Here is a 17,800-nt window from a genome sequence, read left to right on the forward strand (position 1 = left end):
GATTTTTTTACCATAACGTCGATAAATACAGTAAACGTTCCGTTTTGTCGTTTTCCAAAACTTCATTTATAGCTTGCAAGTAAACAAGGTAAAAAAACAAACAAAATGGTTGCCTACTACAGTCTATGATGCCGTTTTGCCGACAAAAAATGTTGGAGGGCTACCAAGAACAATGGTATTTCGGATAGCTAGTTACATTATAATGTAGTATAATAAGTTGAATGTTGTGATGTTATCCTGTCTAGCAACCCATTAGATATTTCCAGCGGTATATAAGGCCGAACAAAAAAACTTTGCAGTTCCGATAACCCGACCTACCCTATTTTTACCTGCCGACCCTAAACTTTTAAAGCTACGTAAAATCGGAATTAAAATAAATGAAAAAAAACTGTAAAATCACACGTTGTTACTTGGCATTTGATTTTTGCTTGAACGAGGTTGATTTTTTTGTTTTTATTCCTTTATGATATTTTTTTTCTGGAAAAGTGGCCACTGTTTGACCGCCCTGACCCACTGAAAAATCCATAGTCAAAAATAAAAATATTTTGGAAAAAATAAATTTCTGCCGACCAACCTACTCCTATTTTCGAAAACCATGTTTTCGAAACAGCACAGTTTACTTTTTTGACTAAGTCAATTGTTTTATCACGAAGAAAATCCTCAACGTTAATGATCAGTAGTTGTAACGAATGAAGGGGATGAGGGTGGACAAAAATATTTAAGTACAGTTTTCTTTGAAATACTACACAGGGGTGGATACTATAGGCACAAAACACAGTTCAAGCTTGTGTTCTAAATGTTTGATATAAGATACTTATTAATGAACTTACTTATGAATTTGCCCGCTTTCCTCTGTGATAAATATAGCCTTGTGTTCTCACAGGTCAAGTAAGCAACTTTTCTATGTGTTAAGTGTGTCCTATAAAGGAGATGAAAATCTATATGTCGAAATTGTAAGTCATACTGTTGTTGCTATGCTATTATGATATAAGGAATAATACAGACATAAAGGGATACTTCTTACCGTCGGTAGTGAAATATGGAAGCCGTACATGCAGCGTGATTGTTGCTGAAATCCACTCTGGTTTTTGTTTCCTACGAAATGGTGACTTTCTGTTGAGAAATGTAAGGATTTTGTCGTGTTTGAGAGGCTAGAATTATTCGTGGGACGGGAAAAATTTCAAACACGACTTGTCATAACAGCACTCTGAGAAAATTCGAAATTTGTAATATAGAGTTTAAAAGAAAACTTTTCTTTTTTTCTTGATGTTGCATTTTGAACGCTATACGAAGAAATCTCTCAGCGAATTTCAGACCTATAAGGTGAGTTCAGTGACACTAGTAATGAAGCAATGAGAAGTGACTCAAATTAGTGAAACTCGGTTCTTAATTGAAGTTCTGCAAAGGTTATGACAATAGTGTATGAACGAGTGATTTCCCTTCATTACCTCGAGATTGAAACTTAAGCGGCTGTACTTGCAAGATGGTATGGAAGACACAGGTTTTCAATTTGTAATCAACCATTCTATCAAAACTTCACACCTCTCTTTGTTGGTGTTGCTCAGTGAAGTTTATCGATCACTTAGCATTACTCAATGCCTAATACAGAATGGGAACTGCGACAAGAGGCTTCTCTAACTGTCCAACGGTCATGGCTTTATCAGGTTTAAGATACACTAAGTTAAACGATAAAGAACTTGCTACGTAATGGTTCATATAAGGGGATAAAATAGACAGTCTGTAAAATGATAAAGCCTGAAATGATTTGAGGCCGTACAAATCGGTGAAATGAACGCCAAAATTACGTGTTCGGCTCTGCAAGGATAAGATATATCTCTATCTTGTATACGTTCATGTTGTGTTGAACTTCACCCCACACCTACCCAATCCCTGCGTAGCTTTCGGCCTTGAGAATTACAGTTTCTCGTTCTTTAATACGACCATCTATCCGCCGCTATTTTGTTTAAGTAGCATCCTGCTAAAATGCTGTAATAAGGAAGCCATACTCTAGCGTATTATAACACGCAATTTATAACATTTTGCATATACGGTACAATTGGCTTAGTATGCGAAGTCGACACTAAATGCCACATTATTAGCCATGGAAACACGGGAGAAGTGGTTAATGGAAGCTAAAACTGTAAAATGAAGGTATAGGTACATTGAAATTAGGCTTTCCATTACTGTGTACTCACTGTTTATGCGCACTGCGAAGGTCAGTATTTAGTCTTCACGCTGTAAGAGCTTATGGTTTGTTCTATTCTCAACGTAGCTGATACTGGCATTCTGTATAATCAACGTCTCCTGATGTCGCGGTATGTTGTCATGTGATAGGTGTTTCTATCAATCGTCAAATGATTTGTAACCTGAAAGGCGTGTCTATCGCATAAAAAACGATCTATTCTGTTCACAATTCATATCAGTACCATTACGACAGCGAACTTGTGACACCCCCTCTCTATCGATAATGGCAGCAGTCTCATTCATCTTCCGTAGTGTTTAGTGGCATTGCTAATGGTTGTTAGATAGCAGGTCATTGAAATCGACGCCGTCACATAATTTAATCCGCACATACTGTAGCTTTGCTACATTTAAAGTATGTTAACCTCACCTCCTGCCACCTGTTCGCTGTGTCTTTTCTTGTTTGTATTGTACGTTTTTTTTAAAGTGCCAAATAAATCAATCAAATAAAAACACACTCACACAAACATATACACACACAAAAAGGGTAACAAATAAGGATATGCACACACAAGTTATTAGCCGCTCTGAATCACTAGAGTATGGCAATAAAAAGCGCATTCGTCCGCTGAAAATTTGATATTGAAATCTCATCTAAAGTGCTATTTCTCTGTATGTTGAAGTCCATAGCACAAACTCTCAACATCATTTTCCCATAGAAAAGCAGATATATCTTTGCACATACATGTGAATATACTTTACAATAAGGGCATTGCAAATTTGATTTTTGAATATCACCCCGAAGTGTTCACTCTCTTCATTGAAATACAGAGATGAGAAGGGCATTTTTGTTCAAGAAATTTAGTTTTGAAATTTGACAGAAAAGTGCCATTTCTCTACACGGCGGTACAAACTATGAACCTTTTTCCCTCTTAGTGCATTTGTAAATATGTGACAATTGCCGTAAATCTAATCAATAAGGTGATTAGAAGTGCTTATGTGTGCAATAAATATGAAACTTGAATTTCATACAGACATTAATATGGTATACTACTGGGTCTTCTTGGCAAACCTTGAAATTAATTCATATTAAACTATTTGTACCTGTTAGTTGATTAATATGTCCAAATATCGTGTTCCCTAGCCCATTGTGTGCTCTTTAAGTCAACTGTTGCTATTATTTCGCTGAGTTTACTTTTTTTCTCACGCAACATTATATGAGGACATTGATAAGTTGTTCAAAGTGCAACATCTTCGAAAATACCTGCCAAGACCTCGCCCAGATGCTCGCCGCCTCAGCTTCTCACCGAAATACCTCTACCCAGAAACTGTCCCTAAACAAAGTAATTATGAATTTGAACAATGAGCTAAGGTGTATTGTAAACAGAGACGACTGTTATCGTAGCTACAGCACTCAAAGCATGACCAATCTGTCCTATGATGCAGCGCAATTTTTGTTGGGATTGAAATCAGCAGATGAAACCATCTTCCACCTGCTGACGGCTAAGTAAGAAATGACGGACAAACTGTCGTTCATCACTGGTTGGACAATTCTAATCGATTGTATCAAACTGAGCACCGAAAACGAGTTTGATCAATTACTCACAGGCCTTTGCTCAAAACAAAGAATAAATAGGGATAGTGTTGCATCAGATTTGTTGGTACTGATTTTCATGCTGACTTACTTGGTAATCAAACTGGTCACATTCAGTTTAAAGACCTGAAACAGGGCACAACGAGGGTCGATATCTGCATGAATACCCTCGAGTCAATCATCCAACTGGATGTCCAATACTTCCCACAACTTCTGAAGGTGTTCTGTCTCCATATAGATAGGTGCTGGCATGGAGACACCACCTGTAGATCCACAGAATTTCACTCTCTCAGACATCAAAGACTTCAGGGAATGGAGAAAGAAAAAACATGGAAATACCTTCCACCTTGATTATCAAGACGATATTAGGGGTATGGCCTTAAGGCCAGAGGTGCTTTACAAGGCTGTCTCATGTACAATATACCTTGATATAAGGGTTAGGTTTAGGTATGGAGACACCACTGATTTTTTTCTCCCTCTGATATGAAATACAAGTTGCTGTTTTCGATGTGGCTGTCGTTGTGGCTGCTGCTGATGACCATAAACTGCAGTGCCTCTTTTTGAAGAAGCCAAGCCTGTGCAGTGAGCATGTCCGCGACATTGAGGAGACCCTGAGGAACGATATGTGAGAGAAGGATTAGCACCCAGGGACTAAATGGTGGTGGTGGTTAATATGCGAGTGGTTTCTTTGGAACAACTTGTTGTCCCTATGCAAGGTCGTTGAAACCCAGGTTGTCCTAACTGTTTTGGCGCTCTAGTTACCTATGTGTAGAGCCTAGCAATTCTAGAGGTTGACAGGACACGCCTTCTCTGTTGAGGAAGGACTCACCCTTGTCAATCTTGAGGCGCAACTGGCCCCTGTCGCTAGCTGGCAACCAGTAGAGGTAGGAACAACAAAAAACAACAACAACAACAACAACAACAACAACAACGACAACAACGATAATAATAATAATAATAATAATAATAATAATAATAATAATAATAATAATAATAGTAATAATAATAATATTTTATGCGACCTGCTTTGACAGAGTTTAAATTCGTTAGGGACTACAGATTACGTTTTGGGACGTACAAATTAACCATGCTAGAAGATAACTTGAACCGAGTGAATGGGTATATTTATAGATGAAGATAACAATCTTAGACACAATACAGCGAGAAACAGGCAGCCAATGCAACTGAAACAAAATCGGGGTGATATCCTCAGAGACTCTTGAGCGAGTTACAATTCTAGTAGCTATATTCTGAATACGTTGAATGCGATTAAGTGAGTATTTCAGAAGACCATAAAGAAGAGAATTAGATGAATCAATACGAGATGTCACAATAGTATGAATCAACTGTTCTGTGTCTGATCTAGAATGGATTTGACTTTGTTTGTACCGTCTATTTACTGTCTGTTCTGTGCTGTTTTGTGTCTATGTTTACAACTATTGTCTTACAAATTTTGACCTAGTGTTATTGGATTATGGATTGGTATGATTGCGATTATTCTAGAAAGATATTAGCGAATATTTGCAGTGCGTGGTAAGTGAAAAATAGCTGAGCGGCAGATATTTTTGACATGAGGGTACATCGTAAGACCAGAATCCAGGAAATTCCAGGACTCTTTGCCCGACTTTGAACAGAGATCAAGGTGGCATGGACCAGTATCTGTCGTGTTCTATCTACCGAAGCATTACTGGAAAATGCAGAGAAAGTTACAATTCAGTTATATCATCATTCAAACAAAAGAAGGTAGTCATTGTTATTTTGCGAGCCTTGCTGTAAATCCCAGGACATAGTCTCAAGGACTTCGACTAGGCTTCATTTGCCTAATAGTAGCCTACGGTTGTGCTGTCTGGCTTCTGTGGCGGAAGGAGCTGCAGCATGACCTGGATGCCTCAGGGCTCTCATCACGTGAGCTTCTTCGCGAAAGCCTACACCTGGACCTGCTTGCCAGTAATGTGCCCAAACCTTTCGGCAGAACTGTTGTAGCTCCCTTTCGTCCTTGGCCCTGCCAGTCTCCCACGCCTCCTTGATATCCTCCATCGCAACTACAGTTTTGTGAAAAGGAACGCTAATTTGCCCATATTTAGATACAGCCACACACTTTCAAGGTTGTCTATTCTTTATTGCTTATGGGAAAAAATATTTCCCTCCTGGGAATCGAAGCAGGGTTTCCCTCACTAAGAGTTCGTGGTCGGCCCCTAGAACCATCGTAATTGACTAGATTTTAATGTCACATGTCTGCAGTCCTTTGGCAAGTTGAAGGGAATGATCGCCGAACAATTGAATCGAAAACGTGCTATTCTAGCAAGAGATAATAACTACTGATTTTCGGATTATTTAATTTTCCAATCTTTCAATGACGTAGCTAGCAGCAGTTCAATGGAGATGGTCCTTGATCCGAGCGTGATCGCTCGGCAGCTTAGTATCTATTCACTGCTAAAATTCAAAACTCATTATTATTAAAAAAATTCGCTGTCATACACAACATAGAGAAAGCTTGTTCCAAAAGCTAACCCCGTACTTCAGGCAGGCTTTTGTGCCACCGCCCCCCTCCGGTCTCACAGCTGCCAAAAGCCCATCAGCAGCCACTTGCGCACATCTTTACCCTTCATTGCATAAGGTATAGCCTTCATCAATCATATATTTAACATATATCTAATATTTTGCTTAATAAAAGAAGTCTGCCACTCCACAAGGTTTAGGGAGTAAGGGAGTGGTCACACCCCCCTTCCTCGTCAACCCTATGTTGCTGATTGGCTGAACATTAAAATGAAAGCTAGAACACCAGAACAGAAGGAAATTGGACCAGAACCGGGGTTTATCACTACTTGTGAGCTTCAATTGTGCAGTCGTGTAACATAAGAAATAGTGTATCTTAGAATGGTTGAACAAACATGTCAAAAACGGTATCATAAGACCGAGTATTTTAGTTGTGGGCTTTGCTGAGTAAAAGTAGAACAGGCCCCGAAGACAGGTATTTAGAATCTCAAGTGTTTAAAATATGTCATGCTGACTTCTGCTGTAATTTATAGTCAGAATGGTGTCACGCATTATCTTCATCTGAAAACAGACACATTAAGGCTCGGGTTAAGGTGCGTATCTGGCTCAATGACCCGGATAGATGCGAAGCGTTCGAGTAGTCACAGACTTCCAATAGGGTAGCCTTCAGTAGTTACAGGGGGTGGGCCGGGGAATACCACGCGCACCTGTACTGTAAAATGTGACCCTCCCTATCTTTCTGTCTAAATGTGATCTTCCCCCTTGTCCGATATTCTAAGACTTGACGCTCCCCCAATCAATACAGTATTCTCCCAAGGGATAACCGAAACAGCATCTGCTAATTGCTTTAATCGTTCTGTAAGTGAGGGGTAAAAATTAAAGGGTGCTGGAATTTTGGGAGAGAGGGTCGCAACTTATCGCACAACATTTTGAAGGATAATGCATTTGCATTGGATTAGGCTGATATGGTGTTTCACCCAAAAACATTAGATAATATTTCATGGGAGTCTAGTTGACAATTTTTCCCTACAACAAGCTACGTTTGTACATTTATATATGTTTGATGACATAATGTACTTTGCGTGAAGTGAGACATAAAATGTGCATGTGTGTACAAGAAATTGCGGACTTTTGAATTTCACCGAAATGTCGATTAACTGTACATAGTAGTCCATGAGGAAACTATTAATATTCTATCCAATAAAAAAAACTAAGTAGATTTGTGTATTTATGTATGCCTGATTATTGATATTAATGTACTTAATAAGACTAGGGTGGTTACAAGTAGATATGTGTATAAGAAATTGGATTTTTGAAAGTATTCACTGTACGTGTTAGTCTATGAGAGAACAATGAGCACTATTTTTTCCAATATAAAACATAAAACTAACAACATCCGTGAATTTACAGACGAGTAATAATACACTTTAAAACCTGCCTCAAACGTTTTGTCTCTTGGCTTTCATAAGTTTTAACTGTTCAAGGTGTTTAATGTAGGATACAACTGCATTTTCTTTCCTTGTGAAATTTGTCAATAATTTGTATGTATTCAAAGGAATCAATGTATTTTGTCGGTGATTTTATAATCAGGAAATATCATATGAACAATCGAAGGTTTGGCAATGAAATCAGCTTCTGTTAAAAGTGAGCCTCCCTTAAACAAGTTTATAAAAATGACCCCCCCCCCCCACACACACACACAGTTTTCAAAAAGTGACCTCGCCAAGCTCCTGGCCCACCCCTGTAATTACTGAAGGCTCCCTAATTCCTATCCCAAAGATAGGTAGACTTTCAACACTGCCTTAACCTCAGGTTTGATCATTTAATGGATGGATGCTCCTCTCCTTTTTGGAGAAACGTTTTCTTTAAGCTTTGCTGAGGTCCTTACCTATATGTTGTATAGCAATTGAAAAATAGCAGTTGAAGCCGTAACATTCAGTCTCTCGGCTGGGTTAACATTGAATTAACCTTACATTGCACTGTCGTCAATCGCCTTGCCCTATTCTATATGACCGTTGTTCACCAACCAAACATTTTGGCTTCTTTCAGGTTTATTCGGAACAGTGATAAAGTACTGAACCGAACGAAAAAATTATATCTTAAAATAAATCCTTTTCTTTCATAATCGATAGTTTTGAAATCAGTGCTTCATTATGTGGTCAGTAAATTTGCATAAAAATATCAGACAATTGTTTGAGGAGCACCATTTGCTTCTAATGAGCAGTATTATATAGACTCTTTGACCCTTGCAAACAGAGGTACTCTATGAATTACTTCTGTATTTTAAGCACCATTAAGACTCTTGTCATTCGAGTTTTGAGTTTCCTTGTCTGGCACACATGGATTTCTTAACTGTAACGTACACGTTGTTTTACTCTTACACACAACATATCAAAGGATGAAGATTGCCGCAAGTTTTCTTCTCATGCTGAATGTTTCAGAATAAGAAGACTGCAGTAGAGTTTTCACCTCTCGCAAAGTGAAAGTAACATGTAACATTATGTTTTTTCTCTTTTAGGCGTATTATAGGGTCTAAACTTCGCATCGCAGCCCCGTCAACCCATGGGGGTATCTACCTCAATGGACAACCAAAAGAGCAAGGATCGACCGTTTTAACAAAAAGGGGTACGCATAAGTAATGTTTTATTGGGAATAACGAAATAAATGCAAAAATTAGAGCTAGACGTTATGTGAATAACCACAACTACATGTGCCTTGAACCCAGTAACTCAAGGAGTGTCTCCAATTCGTAATAAGTTGCAATTGTGACCGACGGCTCATCAGTTTTGATAGCTTCTCAAGAACTCAAAGGCAACACCTAAGAAGTCTTGCAAAAAATTAGCCGAATGTTCTTTACTGTCGATGCTACCAATCAAACTACATCTTTTCATCGTTTGTACGTATGATCTACGAAACGAATTTCCATATCGACAAAAATATCTTTGTATTTCGCGAACTATGATCAGTTGCAGGAGATCACTGCTGTTTGTCTTTCCAAAGACTGACGTACGTTCTTCCCTGTAAATTGAGCATTCTGCCGATGCATTACTCCAAGGCAACAAATGTGAGAAGGTATGACCATAAACCCTTAGTCAAACGTCACACAGACATGTTCTTCATTTTGAATAACACTTGCTCTGAGGCAAGCCGAAACATATGAATCAGCCGACCGAGATTGCGAAGCTTTGAGCCGATTATACACCTGGGTCGGAAAAATTCTAATGTCATTACGTGTAGAAAACGTCCAACGGATCTGCATATAGAAATTAGATTCAGCAAAGAAGGAAGACTTTGGTCGCATAACATTTGCTCTTGAAGACAATATAAAGTTAGAATAATTAACTCAAATAGTGCGTGTTTCTGAAAATGTTCAGGGCAAACATTTTCTTGAAGACATTGAATAATTACCCTGGGTTTGACATGTTAAAGTGACCTTACTTTGCCGAGGATGCACTTCCCTTCCGACAATATGACATCACCAGGATTGAGAGGGTCTGCTGTCAATGTGCATTAATTGTCTCAGTCTCACACCCACCCAAGCCTGGCTCTGTTCCAGATTGCTGAACGATAAAGGCTTCGCTCTCATGGCCGAATGGGAATTTTCCTCTATCCGCAAGCAAACGACATTTAGACAAACAAAAAAAGCGGAACCTGTTCCGTGAGGGAGCGACTTCAGGTTGCGCTCTAATAACTAAATATAATACTGGATTTTCATCTGACTTCCACCCTATCCCAGAATGAATGTCTTTTTTGTTTATAAATAGTCTCGTGATCGAGTGATGCAATCATCGGACAAATTGTTTACTGCCTCTCTCTCTCTCTCTCTCTCTCTCTCTCTCTCTCTCTCTCTCTCTCTCTCTCTCTCTCTCTCTCTCTCCTCTCTCTCTCTCTCCTCTCTCGTGCAATAAATGTTCACGATTTGTTAATCTAAAATGCTTGATACACTTCTCATACTGTAGTTAGTTTTATCATACTCGTTTAAAAATAGAATCCTACTGTCGTAATATGTCCCACGATTTATCTTCAGACCTTGAAACAACATTCGCCGGGACAAGCGTTTGACTTAATCAATCAAGTAAGTTTTTGAGTTATTCGATGGATTTTCGCCAGCCACTCCATTACGTTACAGACGTTTGTGACTTTGACGAGCTGTTTTGTGAGGATATGAGAGAACTCTCTTATTTTGCCCTACCTTACTAAATTTCTGCCCCAGGATGAAAACCTGTGCACACCTTGCAACAACCGCTTTATTCAAATGACGTAATTCGAATCGGCATGACCGATTCCAAATTTTTAAACGAAACATCTACATTGAAAGGCTTTAACGCAGAACTTGCATTGATAACTGGTTGAAAAAGTTGATCATCATATTTTAGCAGGAGAGTATTCTGCGCACGGACAAATAAAATCTGAATGCTGTTAAGGCTATTGTCTGGGCTATTTTAAAACACTAACCGTGTAGTACCTTGTTTTCAGATTTTGTCATCTTTTTGTTGCAGTAGATGGTAAAATGCAGTGCAGGGGTAAAACCGGATATTCGGTTGGCATGGCGACAATTTCAGGGTTAAAATATGAGGAAATTTGTGGCAAAGATATCTATTGAACGAAAAGTCATACAACAACCGAATTTTTTCTGTAGCATTCAGGTGTATATGTATTACAATATGAACCTAAATGTATGACTGTATAAGATGTCAATATAAATTAAATCATAGTCATCTCTGTAAGATTGAAAATTAATAAATTTCACAACTTTCCGTCAAGTTTCTACTATGACATGATTGGATGACCTTGTTTTTTGAGGTTTATTTTGTAAAGTATTTAATTTCACATATGTTGGCTGATTTTCATTGCATTCCAACCATTCTTTCAAGAGTTATTACTGCCACAAGAAACGGATGCAGTACAAAACACATTGTTAGGAGTATTGGATTGAAATGTTTACAACATAAAGGTGATACTCATACTTCATGCAAAGTTTACGACCTCAAAATAGGGTATTGGACAAGTTTAAATTGTCAGTTAGAATTCTATTTACAAAAGCCTGGTTGTAATTGCTTTCTAAGTGAAAAATGAACTGTTAATTATCAAAAAAACATTGATTTTATAATCAGCATGATAATGAAATTCATGTGAGATTCTTTACTTGTTATGTATATGGACACCATAACGTCTAATATGGTTTGTTTTCTGGTTTAATTGCTATACCTGAATGAAAATCTTCATATGCCTTACAGTAATATCCACACAAAATATAAAACAGAATCATTTGTTGCAAATTTCTTCCCGATTACTCATTGATCTGGCTTTTTTAGACTGCAATTAGTCTCAAACTCACAATTTCCACAACGCCATATTTTTACCTCTGAAAAAGCTGCTTCAATAAGCAAGCAAATGGTCACTACTTCATACATGATGCCATAACTCAACAAAGTTTTTAGGCAACCAAAAATAGCGATTTACCTGTTTTGAATATATAATTAGACTAAATAAAATTTGACCAGGGGTCAGTGGGAAAAAACGCGATTTTTCTCGATTTTAGTTAATATTTTTTGAAGAATGATATAGCTTATTTGAAAGTATACATGTCGAGGGTGACAATGAAGGAAAAAAATAAAATTTGATTTTTTGAGCATTTTGACCGACATTAGCCCAGACGATGGCCTTAAGACAAGCTAGGTTTGAATATTATATATATAATATATATATATATATATATATATATATATATATATAATATATATATATATATATATATATATATATATATTGTTATGTAGGTCATTTCCCCCACACTCATCATGACCTGAGTTCAATTAGTCTAGAACATTCTCAAGGTCACTGCCCTTGATGACCTCACAACCTTGAATTCAATTAGTCATGTTTGGAATGTTCTGGAAAGTTGATTAGTTGTGTAAGGGAGATAATTTTAGAACAGTAATTAGCATGTCAATAAAAGTTCTAGATTGTTCTTATATGCCTTTACAAAAGGGACGTGCACAGCTTCCAGTCAGACTTTTGGGATCGTGTCTCTTGTGTGTTACTATAAACTCCAGCAGTAGTCATTCTCAAGACTTTTCAAGACCCTTCACTGTCAACGCTGGATTTATACTGTGGACTTTGTGTAGCTTCAAGCCTGCAAACCAAAGGACTGTTCATTCATCCAACTGACTGTTACAACTCTGAGACTGGAGCTTTGCCGTCCCAGCTGAGATAAGTAGTCTGTACACTTTTAAAGCTTGTACTCTATCCCTGACTTAGCAATTAGTTTTATTTTCGTAATAAATTTGTTTAAAACGTTAACTGCTGAGTTCACCCTTTTGTTCGTTTTCTCTGCACGTAACAAAATTGGGGGCTCGTCCGGGAGACGAATATTTTGAGCCGTTTGACAACATTTTGACAGCCTTTTCAAAACTACTGTATACTGTGAACTCAGCGAAATTCAATCATGGCGGAATTTAAACCAGACGAATTTATGGATGACCTTGATCAGGACACATTAATTCCCTCAGAAAAGACAACCTCATAGCACTGGCAAATTTCCTTAAAGTAGATGTCAAAAGATCTATGCGCAAGCGAGAAATACAGTTCAAGATTGCAAAACATTTAGTTAATGCAGGCCATTTTGAGGAGTCTGCCTTAAAAGATTATGAACCTGAGTCTTCCTTTGAACTCAGAAAATTAGAGTTAGAAATACAGGCAGATTTGGCACGTGAAAAGTTAGCAATGGAAGAAAGACAGAAAGAAAAAGAATTACAAATGAAAGAAAAAGAATTACAAATGGAAAAGAGAGACAGGCATTAGAAAAGGAAAAAATACAAATGCAGTTAGAAATGGAAGAAAGACAGAAGAAAAAGAATTGCGATTAGAAGAACAGCGATTGCAGGTAGAAATAAACGTTTAGAGCTTGGACAGTCAGGAAAATTCTTCCCTTCAGACAAGTTTGACATCACTAAGCATTTCAGGTTAGTTCCCCCTTTCCAAGAAAGGATGTTGATAAATATTTCCTCCATTTTGAGAAAATTGCTCAGAGCCTGAATTGGCCTAAGGAGTCCTGGTCTATGCTTTTGCAGAGTGCTTTGGTGGGTAAAGCCAGAGAAATTTACATTCAGTTGTCAGTAGAGCAGGCTTCAGATTATGATTCTGTGAAGGAATTAATTCTCAAGGGCTATGAGTTGGTGCCTGAAGCTTACCGTCAGAAATTTAGGGATTGTGAGAAGGTGAAGGATCAAACTTATGTTGAATTTGCTCGAACAAAAGAACAACTGTTTGATCGTTGGTGCTCTTCTGAAAAGGTCAGTCAGAATTATGACAAATTACGACAGCTTGTTTTGATTGAAGAATTTAAGAGGTGCATTCGGAGTGACATCAAGACGTTTATCAATGAACAAAAGGCAGATACATTGGAGGTTGCTGCACGTTTGGCCGATGATTATTCATTGACCCACAAATCTTCATTTCTCAGCAAACCATCCCAGTCCTTTCCATACAGAAACAATGCAGGTAAATTTAACTCCTCCTTTTCATCCAAGAATTTCTCAAAGGACAGTAGAAAATCAAATGACAACAGTTCACAAAATTCAAGTAACACTCCCACATCAGATCCCAAGTCTCAATCTCCTTCTGACAAACAGTTCGGTACACTTTCTTGTAATTATTGTAAGAAAGACGGCCATTTAATGTCAGAGTGTTTCAAATTGAAAAGAAAACGTGAAGGTCAAAGTGGTCAAAGTGGATCTAAGCCCACCGGCTTTATTTCTTCATCAACTCAATTAGAGTCTAATAATGTGTGCAACACATTTTCTGAGGTTAAACCCCTCTTATCCCCAATTAATGAGGTCAAGGTCAATTCTTCTCAAGATAGCATTATGGGTATTTCGAGCCATTTATTCATAATGGTTTTATATCACTTTCTAGTGATTTCTCTTCCGCTACCCCTGTCAAAATTTTAAGAGATACCGGGGCTTCCCAGTCTCTTTTGTTGGCAGATACCCTGCCGTTTTCTGAAAAGTCATTTTCAGGTTCTAAAGTTCTTATTAAGGGGGTAGATTGTAATGACTACATTCCTGTTCCTCTCCATAATGTCTATTTGTCTTCGGACTTTGTTTCTGGACCTGTGGCTTTAGGTATTAGGCCGTTTTTGCCTTTTGAAGGGATTCACCTTCTCTTGGAAACGACCTTGCTGGGGACAAGGTCATTACTAATCCACTTGTGACTGATAATCCTACTTTAGATCAGGATCCAGAGCCAATTGAACAAGAGATACCCGATTTATTTCCTTCATGTGCTATTACTCGAGCCATGTCAAAGAAAACTTCCGAGAATCAAAATACTCTCAAAAATAATGTCACAGATGTTGACTTAAATGACACCTTTCTCAGTCAGGTGTTTGACACGGATCATTCCGTTATCCCTCATGGATTTGCAACTTCCAGTAAACTGCTGACCAAAGTCAGACATTTTCTAGATCAAATCTCATTGCAGAACAACACAAAGACCCAGATATTTTGTCTTTGTTTGACAGGGTAGATGATGAAGGTAAAACTTCAGATAGCTCTGTTTCCTATTATACAAAATCTGGTATTCTCATGCGTAAATGGAGACCTCCAGATGTTTTGGTTGATGACGATTGGGCTATAAAACATCAAATTGTGGTTCCAAAGCCCTACCATGCTGAAATATTGCGCCTGGCCCATGATACCCCCTGGGCTGGTCACTTAGGAGTCAGGAAAACTTATCATAAAATTCTCAGTCATTTTTATTGGCCTAATCTCAGGCAGGATGTAGCACATTTCTGTAAAACTTGTCACACATGTCAAATAGCAGCAAAGCAAAATCAGACCATTCCAAAGGCCCCTTTACAGCCAATTCCTGCATTTCAAGAACCATTTAGTAGGATACTAATAGACTGTGTTGGGCCCCTACCAAAAACAAGATTAGGAAATGAGTACATGGTGAAAATAGTGTTTACATGTACTTGGTTCCCAGAAGCCATACCACTGAGAAATATCAAGACTATAGTGAAAGCTTTAGTCAAATTTTTCACTTTATTTGGCCTTCCTAAATGTGTCCAGTCCGATCAAGGCCACAACTTTATGTCTGGAATTTTTCAACAAGTCATGGATCAGCTAGGCATTGAACAGTATAGGTCCTCCGCCTATCAACCAGAAAGTCAGGGTGCTCTCGAACGATTTCATCAAACTTTGAAAAATATGATTAGGACCTACTGTTTTGACACAGAGAAGCAGTGGGATGAAGGAATTCATTTTTTGCTCTTTGCTGTTAGAGAGTCAATTCAGGAGTCTCTTGGTTTTAGCCCATTTGAGCTTGTATTTGGACATACAGTCCGTGGCCCACTTAAGCTCGTTAAAGAGAAATTCCTATCAGACGATGATGATTGTCTGAATATTTTGCAATATGTGTCAGATTTTCGTACAAAACTCTCTAAAGCATGTGAATTAGCCAGAGAAAATCTTGAGTCATCTCAGCAGTCAATGAAAACCAAATATGATAAAAGCACCTCAAAACGGAAGTTTGAACCGGGTCAAAAGGTTCTTGTTCTACTTCCGATTCCTGGCAAACCACTCCATGCTCGCTACTTTGGGCCATATCTAATTGATAAGAAATTGAGTGATTTAAATTACATCATAATAACACCTGACAGGCGAAAACAAAAACAGCTATGTCACATAAATATGCTTAAGCCATATTTGGATAGGGATAATCCTACTATAACTCAGCCTGTCAGTACCGTCAGTTCTGGCCATTATGAAGATAGTGATACTGAAACTGACTTGAGTGAAAATACTCTAAATTCAAAGCTGGGCTCGGTCAAGCTTCAGAACTCAGAAATCCTGGAGAAGCTGGAGTCTACAAAGTTGGCACACCTCCAGCCAGAACAACAACAACAGGTGAAAGAACTGCTCCACGAATATAAACACCTGTTTCAAGATGTTCCAACGAGGACAAACGTCATCTATCACGACGTTGATGTTGGGGACAGTAAGCCTGTAAAACAACATCCATACAGACTGAATCCAACAAAAGCAAAATATCTCCAGGAAGAAGTCAAATACCTGCTGGACAATGACTTTATTGAACCCAGTAAAAGTAACTGGAGTTCGCCGTGCATACTTGTTCCCAAATCAGATCACAGTTATCGTATGTGCACGGACTTTAGGAAGGTCAACACTTTAACAAAGACAGACACTTTCCCAATCCCGAGGATTGATGACTGCATCGACCGAGTGGGAAAAGCCAAGTATGTGACGAAATTTGACCTACTGAAGGGATTTTGGCAAGTCCCTCTGACGGATCGTGCTCGTGAAATATCCGCCTTTGTTACACCAGACGGATTGTTCCAGTACAAGGTGATGCCATTCGGAATGAAGAACTCTCCGGCAACGTTCCAACGGATGATCAACGACGTCATATCCGGGCTAGACGGGTGTGCAGCTTACGTTGACGACGTCATCCTGTATAGTGACACCTGGGAGGAACACATCAAGCTCATGCGGAAGTTCTTTGAGAGACTGAGTAAAGCAATGTTGACTGTCAACCTCGCCAAATCTGAGTTTGGTTGGGCGAGGGTAACTTACCTCGGACATACTGTAGGACAGGGTGAGGTAAAACCTGTTGATGCCAAAATCAGTGCCATTTCAAGTTTTCCCATACCAAACTGCAAACGACAACTGATGCGCTTTCTCGGTATGGCTGGATACTACAGAAAATTCTGTCCAAATTTCTCCACAATTACTGAGCCTTTGACTAACTTACTTAAAAAGAAAGTAAAGTTTGTTTGGTCAGAGCAATGCCAACAGGCATTTGATACACTTAAAGCCATACTGCAAAGTGCTCCAGTGTTGTCTGCACCAGATTTCACTTTGCCATTCAAATTAGCTGTGGATGGTAGTGATACTGCTGCTGGTGCTGTTTTATTGCAAGAGGATAGTCATGGTATAGATCATCCTGTTTGCTATTTTTCACGCAAATTAACAAATCCCAGAGAAACTACTCTACAATTGAAAAAGAGTGTTTATCTTTGATATTAGCTTTACAGCATTTTGAAGTTTATGTTACTTCTTCAAATCAGCCAATAGTGGTTTATATTGATCACAACCCTCTTGTATTTCTACAGAAATTTAAAGGCAAAAATCAGAGATTGCTAAGATGGAGTTTAATGTTACAGGAGTTTAATCTTGATATTAGACATATCAAAGGCAGAGACAATTTAATTGCAGACTGTCTCTCTCGTATTTAGAACTTATTGTTGTTCACACTTTTAAGATTACATTCGTAAAAGAAAGATTTTTCATTGAAAAATTTTCTTTTTTGAAGAGGGGGTGTGTTATGTAGGTCATTTCCCCACACTCATCATGACCTGAGTTCAATTAGTCTAGAACATTCTCAAGGTCACTGCCCTTGATGACCTCACAACCTTGAATTCAATTAGTCATGTTTGGAATGTTCTGGAAAGTTGATTAGTTGTGTAAGGGAGATAATTTTAGAACAGTAATTAGCATGTCAATA

The sequence above is a fragment of the Ptychodera flava genome, unplaced genomic scaffold (assembly GCF_041260155.1).
Source record: "Ptychodera flava strain L36383 unplaced genomic scaffold, AS_Pfla_20210202 Scaffold_30__1_contigs__length_3116999_pilon, whole genome shotgun sequence".
NCBI lineage: Eukaryota > Metazoa > Hemichordata > Enteropneusta > Ptychoderidae > Ptychodera > Ptychodera flava.